Below are 6,849 nucleotides of genomic sequence, written 5' to 3'. Positions count from 1 at the left end.
AAATGCCCATCAATTGAAGAATGGATAAACAAACTATGCTACATACACACAATGGAACACAATGCTACCTTGAAGAATAACAAGGAAGCTGCAAGCCACCACATAACGTGAATGAACCTTGAAGACATTATGTTGAGTGAAATTAGTCAGTCACAAAAGGAGAAATACTGCATAAGACCATTATTGTAAAAGACTAAAAAAAAAGAACACACCCAAAAGGGAGAAAAGGAAAAAAACAACAACTATATATATAATTGCCGATCATCGGGATGTATGGGATGAAAGGAGGGGAGGGAGGGAAGGGAAGATAGATAACAGTGTAAGGAATAGATGCAGGAAAGCTTAGGGGTTCGGGGTGACTGGCAATACACAAGAAGCGGGAGAGAAAAGAAGAACAAGGTGGACAGAAGAACAGTTAGGCAAGTTGGTATGGGCTAAATGGGGCAGAGATAAATGATGATGTCTGCACAACCTTGGAATAACAGGGCTTCAGAATACATGGATCGAGGCATGGTTTGAAAGGGTAAAAGAGGGGAATAATATTAGGATGCTTGGCTGTCTTTTGAATCTTGGTTTCCCTTGCCTACCATTGTGAAATCGGCACTGGGGGGGTGCGGTAGCCAGAAACATCACAATAGAAAACATGTAAGCACATCTTTAGCCTATAACTGATTGGAATACCTTAAAGGGGGCTAAAAATTTCCCAGACCCAAAAGTGGGTGGGGGGCCTATAAAGGCAAGAAGTGACTGGCTTACAAACTTTCAAGAAGGAGCCTAGTTCCAGATGGGGCAGGGGTAAGCAGAACCTCTACTGAATGATTTCCAATCTGTTGGAAGTGGGCTGGTGAAAGGAAATAGGGTTAAGACTCTTGTGGTAAAATAGTGAATAATTGCCATCAGGACTGACTGTGAGGGTTGGATATGTAGAGGTAGGTTTTTGTTTTTTTGTTTGTTTGTTTGTTTTGGCAAAAGGAGGGGAATGACTGATTTTGAAGCCCTAGAGTGGAGGTCCCTGGGACCATCAGGTGAGAAAAGCGGAAAATGTGACCCTATCCAGAGAGGCAGTGAAGCCAGGCATGGAGACAGAGATGATGATGTGGACAGATGGAGTGGCTGCGGACACAGGACTCAGGGAGAGAGAGGGGCTGTGTGCTGACAGCCAGGGGGGCAGGCCTGTAGGGTGTATCCTTTGGTTATTTGATGATGCATGGAGGAGATTGTAATCATTACAGTGAAATGAATTACAAAAGGATGAATGTGAAGCTAAAGTGGGACAGAGGTAAATAATGATGTATTCACAACTTTGGAACAACAGGGCTCTGTGATACAGTCATTGAGACACTGTTGGGATGGGGGAAATAATATTAAGATGCTTGGCTGTCTTTTGAATCTTGGTTTCCCTGGCACACCACTATAAAATAGACACTTGAAGGGGAGAGAAAGGAATAGCCTGAAATATCACCATACAAAGCTCGTAAGTCCTATATACAGATTGGAATACCTAAAATGGGGCTACAACGTGCCCAGTGAAGGAGGCTTCCTGCAGAGCCTTTGCATTACATAAACCATATGTGAAATCTGGAACAGCATCCAGAACCTTCTGAGGTGGGAAATTTCCACTTGAGAGGACAAGCAGACCAGGCTGGAGAGGCTAGAAGAACAGAAGATACTTCCTGAAAGAAAGACCTACAGGAAAAATACAAAACAATATAGGCAGTCTGACTGATTACTACAAGAACAAGCAAGTTGCTCCCCCAAGAGACATCAAGGCAAGTGGTCGGGTCCCCTCAGAACAAACCTCCTTATAAGACTTAGACCCAATGGGAATACATGCTCTGAATGGTGACCACGTTTATCACCGATAAGGGGAAGTGAGGGAAAAACAGCAATGAAGCTGCGAGTTAAGCCCTACAATGTTCAATAGACTCCTGTGAACCCAGGTGGAAACCTGGTTGGCCAGCAGTATGGAAAGACCTGGGAACTCTTAGGCCCAAAGTCAGTGACATAGCCACAGAGGGCTAGAGTGGAGAGTGAAGTGTCCAGCTGATAAGAAGAGAGGGCATATGCACAAGGACACCCATACTTGCAGATAATACCCATTTGACCTGGCTTCAATGACTGGATGATCAAAGCTCAGCTAGAAGAAGAAAGAAGAGGAAAAAAAAAGAGTAATCTGATACAATTTGATGAATTTGACCTACACCTATGGATGCAGTAGCTCAAAAGAGGGAACACATCTTCACAGTGAGGATCATTCCCACCCCTTCCATACACAGAGTGGACAGGGATGGGCAACTTGGACATTGGCTACCCAGAACGTGGGGCTACAGAGGCAAGAAGTGACTGGCTTACAAGCTTTCAAGAGGGAACCTAGATCTAGAGGGTGCAGAAGAAGGTAGAATCTCCACTGAGTATTATCCAATATGTCTAGGTGGGGCTAATAAAAGGAGATGTGGATAGGTCTCTTTTGATACAACAGTGAATAATTGTTATCAGGACTGATTGTCAGGGTTGGAAATGTAAAGGTAGATGTTTTGTAGCAAAAGGAGGGGAGTGATTAACTTTGCAGTCTAGGAGCGGAGGTCCCTGGGACCATCACGGTAGAGGAACGGAGAGCAGAACCCTACCCAGAGAAGTAGTGACACCAGGGATGGAGGCAGAGATGATGACGTGGAGAGATGGGGCAGCTGGGGACTTTAGACACAGAGAGGGAGAGGGGCTGTGTGCTGATGACCTGTGGGTGGGCTTGCATGATATACCCTCTGGTTGGTTGATGATTCATGGAGGGGATTGTAGCCATGGCAGGGAACCGATGTGCGATAGGAGGAATGTAAAGCTAATATTCTCCCATGTAAACTATCACATAATTCATAATAAAACATTTTTAAAAAATGCTGGAAATCTTAAGAAGCAGTTCCACTGTCATATAGGGTCAAATCAACTTGATGTGGGTATGTGGGATAGATATCAGTGACTATGAAAATAATTAACAATGGGAAAAAATGAGCATCTAATAAGGAAGAAGAAGAAACAACAATGAAAATGGATGACATCCAAATTCAGCAAATCTGACTTGAAACCATTATCAGATAAATACACACTACAGCACATTCAAGTATGTGGCTATTCACTACACAATGTCTGTCTCCACAAGGCTTGGTCTTGGGCTGTTTTGGGGTCTACAGCCTCATTTTGGTTATAGAGATATCTTCTATTATTCTTGCCACAGGAATGTCATTTTAATCCTGTAACGTCTGGAATTGTGGGAGCTGGGAACAGGCCATGATCCTGCAATGCCAAAAAGATGTGGTGTTAATCTAGCGAGTATCTTGTAATACAAAATCCTAGTCACTGGAAAACGTGGGAGGAGGGGGACAAGGTTACAGCATTAAAATTAGATCCTCCTCAATTACATTAATAAACATTTTTGGGGGGTAAATCATTTATTTGATCCCATTGGTTATCTACTCTCTACATGGGAGCCCTAGATTCAGAAGTATGGGGAAGAATGAAAAGCTGCCCCTTATTTAACGTTCTTCAGAAAACCTACATTTGCATGCACACTACTTCTGTAAATGCAGATCAACTGTTTTATGGGGTCTTCCCGTCTCTGGTCATTGAGATTATAGTGTTCTGAACAACCAGTTGAAATACTACAAAGCCCACATCTCACTCAAAATTATATATGACGTGTGGCAAAATAGAGTTGCTTAGTCTTTCTCGGTTATCTCCCGTTTTCGATTTCATGAATACTAAAGAACTTTCTCAGAAAATTTTTTTAGTTTTCTAAAGCTTAAGAGAGCTTTACATGACAGAAACAGTAAAACATAAATACATTTCTTTTGCATATTACCCTGAGAGTATCTTCAGCCTGAAAGTACCTTCATCTAGCCCTTCAAAGGAAGATTTTCAAAGTACTTTCCCAGAGGTGATTTCCAGAATTTTCTCTCTTCTTAAGGCTTTTCTTTCTCCCCCAAGTTAACACTAGAAACTCCCTCGTTCTCACTACTATTTAAAACATTCAGCTTTCTCTAGGACTGACTCTCAACTTCTGTACCATTGCTTATATTGAGATCTATTCAGGTATATCCAAATGGTCTTCCTTTTTCCAGGGTCCATCTTTCTTAGAAAGTACTGGTATTAACCAATATAATATTTTTTCAATTGTATGTAATTCCTAGTACCTGTTACAATCAAGTTAATTCTGACTCATGACAATCCATGAGTGTAAGAGTAGGAGAATGCTTCATAGGACTTTCAATGGCAGATGTTTCAAAAGTATATAGCACCTCTGGGGAGATTCTAACCTCCAACCTTTTGTTTGTTGAATATGTTTTTTGTTTGGAATTAAGCTCCCATTGTTGTTGTTGTCAAGTGCCTTTGAGGTGATTTTGACTCATAGCATTTGTTCTCTATTAAAATAACTGTCTTGTAGAATGGTCCAGTGCTCCACTGCTAACCTGAAATTCAGAGGTTCGAATCCACCAGTGGTTCTGCTGTAGAAAACACCTAGTGATCTGTTTCCTTAAAGGTTACAGCCTAGGAACTCTACCTACTCTGCCCTATAGTATAACCATGAGTCAGAATTGACTTCACAACATACAACAACAACATGCCCCTATACAATTTAGACAACAGTACTTACCTACTTGCATTCTGGCACAAATCAGACAAGATCGATCATATTTGTGTAAAGTACTGGTGAAAGGAGAAGGGGACATAACTCTGAAATACTAAAAGGATCCTACTATGCTTGAAGATTTCCTTGATGATTTTTACTTGATAGAAAATTCCTATCATTTTAATTTACAGTGCTCAGGTTTTGGACATAATTTCCAGGAATTGTAAACCCCAAATCAAATATGGCTAAGTATTTAAGAACCTTGTATCATGATATTTCCTCTTCAGCTGCAAAGGCTAGATAAATAGTCTGATGTCAGGATCTCCTGCAAATTTACTGATGGGTAATTAGTGTTTCACATCTTTATAGCAGTTTTGACTATTGGGTCCTAAAGTCTCTGGGTTGTCTCACTTAAGAGATGCTATACAACATAAGGTCTGAATCCACATTCTTCTCCTCTGCCTGTTCAAGTCTGGAGAGTTTGTGGTTGCATTGGGTTACCTGCCCTCCAGAGAAGGTAAATAGCAATCCGGATGTGCCCATATTTGTGCAGAATGTGTGCTTTCTATCGGCTAATTCATGCTCAATGTAGCTGAAAGGCTCTCCACTGTAGAGAGATTCCTTTACTCTGAGGCCCTCAGGCTGAGAAGCCAGCCTAACATTTTGTTTTCTTTGTCTACACAAAATGAAATCTTGCTAACTTAGATCAGACTGTGACAACTCTATTTCTGAAAGACTCTATTCATTACACACTGAGTCAGTGCTAATGTGGGAATTTCCCAGGAGGTAGAGCAAAAAGAAGTACTGATTCTTTTCTTTTCCTATAAAGCCGTGGACCTGGCACTTGCTAAGTATGAGACTTTGGTGAAGTCACTGAATGCTCTGGGGGTCCTACATCCACATCCTCATTTTCAATCAGAGCAGCATCAAACAAGTGAGGTACAATTGGAAACTTGTTTTGTAATTTACTTTCAGTTATTGATACACAACAACAATTGTTAGATGCCATTGAGTTGCTTCGAACAGAATTCAACACTACCCAATCTTATGTCATGTTCACAATTCTTGCAGTGTGAGCCCATTGTTGTGGTCGCTATCTAAATCGAATTTGTTAGGTCTTTCTCTTATTGCTGACCTTCTATTTTACTAAGCACAATGGCCTTCTACAGGGACTGGTCCCCCCTGACAAGGGATCCAAAATATGTGATACAAAGTCTTCCATTCTCAGTTCTAAGAAACATTCTGGCTGTACTTCTTTCAAGACAGATGTGTTTATTCTTCTGGAGGTCCGTGGTATATTCAACCATCTTGGTCAATACCATAGTTCAAAGGCATGAATTATTTTTTGGACTTCCTTATTCATTGTCCAGCTTTCACATGCCTATTAGGCAACTGAAAGTACTGTGGCTTGGGGTAAACACATCTTAGTCTTCAAGGTGCCGCCTTTGATTTTTAACACTTTAAAGAGGTCTTTTGCAATCATTATAAAATATAGAAATGTAAAGGATATTTTTTCTTGACATTATTTATAAAACAACAAAAACAACTATATTTTTTGTACATCATATCTTGAGAAAAACACTGTGCTTAAGAAAGAATTAAATATTGAACTTGAGTTGAAAGAGGTGAGGCCGGTCTCAAAATGGAACGTCATGATCCAAAGGAACCAGAGCAGTTGTGAAAACTGTTGATTGGTGGTCTGGATGATTGGTGGTCTGAAACTACAGATGATAGTTTAAAAGAACATTTTGAGAAGTGGGGCACCCTCACAGATTGTGTTATGATGAGAGATCCGCAGACAAAATGTTCCAGGGGCTTTGGTTTTGTGACTTACTCTTGTGTCGAAGAGGAAGAGGCAGCAATGTGTGCCTGGCCACACAAGGTTGACGGGCAGGTAATGAAACCAAAGAGAGCTGTTTCTAGAGAGGATTCTGTAAAGTCTGGTGCCCATCTAACAGTGAAGAAAATTTTTGTTGGTGGCATTAAAGAAGACACAGAAGAATATAACCGGAGATATTACTTTGAAAAGTATGGCAAGACTGAAACTATAGACGTTATTGGAGACAAGCAGAGGGTTTGCTTTTGTAACTTTTGATGATCAAGATTGTTGTTGTTGTTGTTGTTGTTGTGTGCCATCGAGTCGGTTCCGACCCATAGCGACCCTGTATAGGGTTTCCGAGGGTGTAAATCTTTACGGGAGTAGAAAGCCTCATCTTTCTCCCGCGGAG

The 6,849-nt window shown here is 41.0% G+C and overlaps 1 pseudogene; it reads left to right on the top strand.

Moving 5' to 3' along the window:
• Positions 1-6,263: 6,263 nt before the first annotated feature.
• The window catches only part of LOC102833306, a 4,429-nt pseudogene continuing 3,843 nt past the window's right edge, over positions 6,264-6,849 (top strand).

Source organism: Chrysochloris asiatica, unplaced genomic scaffold (genome assembly GCF_000296735.1).
Source record: "Chrysochloris asiatica unplaced genomic scaffold, ChrAsi1.0 scaffold00001, whole genome shotgun sequence".
NCBI classification, from domain to species: Eukaryota; Metazoa; Chordata; class Mammalia; order Afrosoricida; family Chrysochloridae; genus Chrysochloris; species Chrysochloris asiatica.
This window is presented reverse-complemented; position numbering and strand designations above follow the sequence as displayed.